We start from the raw sequence: 1,688 nt of genomic DNA, 5'->3' as shown, positions 1-1,688 counted from the left end.
GCCTTCTGCCTCTGCCCTGATCATCAAAGCCCTCAAGGAGCCACCAAGAGACAGAAAGAAGCAGAAAAACATTAAACACAATGGAAATAGCACTTTTGATGAGATTGTCAACATTGCCTGACAGATGCGGCACCGTTCTTTAGCCAGAGAACTTTCCGGAACCATTAAGGAGATCCTGGGGACCGCCCAGTCTGTGGGCTGCAACGTGGACAGCTGGCATCCTCATGACATCATAGACGACATCAACAACAGCGTTGTTGAGTGTCCAGCTAGCTAAGAAGCAAAAGAAAATATATCAATGAAGAGATAATCTGACAAAAAAAAAAGCATCGTGGCTTTTTTTTTTTTTAACAGCCTTATTCTGTTAAAATAAAAATGAACGATTTTCTAATGAACAATTGATTGTTAAGAGTTCAAGCTAAGTATTTCATAAATGTAGTTCTTTAATTACCTAAGAATGTAAATTACTGTGTTCTCAAAGACTCTGCAGGGAAGGAAGGACAGGAAGTCATTAAAGACAGTACAACTGCTGGGCTTCATGGGCTGAATCAGGGTTAGTCAGCCCTCTGTGAGGGGGTGGGGGAAAGGTGGAGCCTGAGAGGTAATCCACTGGCCCAGGTGAGCCAACAGGGCCAGCAAGCTTGAAATCTTGACATCTCTATGACTGTAGTCAGTACTTTGCTCTATAATTAGGGAGGAACAGCTTTACTTTTATAGATGAAGATAAGAAACAAATAGTCCAGATTACTCTGGAGAGAGTAGGGAGTTAGGATAGGTCCTTAGGCCCTCTTCAACTTATAGTTACGAATAAAACTTGGTTAATAAAAATCAGTAAGGCTTAGTTATGTTCAATGCAAAGAAATGCATTTAACATCACACTCAAGATTTCTAAGTTTAAAAACAATGAGAGCAGACATGGTGGTAAGACGACTGTAGTCCCAGCTGGAGGATAGAGAGGCCTGCTAGGCTACACAGCAAATTTGAGGCTGTTGTAGGTTATAGAGCAAAACCTTAATTCAGACAAACAGGATCAAGAGCAAGGAGATTACACCTTCAGGAGAAACACAACAAAGGCTGGGTGTTCAGAGCCTGGAGTCAGCCAGCTTCACTGCTCAGCAGCAAAGCAAGGCTGGTGTGTACTAGGGAAGTTTGACATTCTCTTAGCTTGACCAAGTTTCCGATGGGCTGCCTCTTGCTTGTAGGTCTCCAACCTCCCTTTTCTTGGGGTTTTTGAAAACTTTCCAATTAGAGTTTCCTCTGACCCTTGGAAATTTAGATCTTCTTTCACCCAACTTTGTGCCAATTTTATAGTTCAAGAATGTTGTAGGTTGAACTTTTAAGTCCTTACAGAATATGAAGGAAAAATAATTATATAAAAGTAGAAATAAGCATTTACGTAGTTTTACAAAGAAATTTTGAAACCTAACCATATACAGAATTGTAAGTCCTTATATTAATTGAACATATCAATATCTGATGGAAAAATACCTGTTCCATGATATGCCAAAATGCTTGATAGGGTAAACCAAGCTGCATATATTGCAGGTTAATAATTAGCTTCTCTTCTGGAGGGTTAACAACCTAAGTTAGCAGATCAAAATTGGAGAAAAGGAAGGGCTGCATGGTTAGCCAACATTTTGGCCCTAGCCTTTCAAGGTCAGTGAAGACTCAGGACATAGGAGAACCTG

The sequence above is a fragment of the Octodon degus genome, unplaced genomic scaffold (genome assembly GCF_000260255.1).
Source record: "Octodon degus isolate 3935 unplaced genomic scaffold, OctDeg1.0 scaffold00015, whole genome shotgun sequence".
Lineage (NCBI taxonomy): Eukaryota > Metazoa > Chordata > Mammalia > Rodentia > Octodontidae > Octodon > Octodon degus.
The sequence above is the reverse complement of the archived record's forward strand: the minus strand, read 5'-3'. Positions refer to the sequence as shown.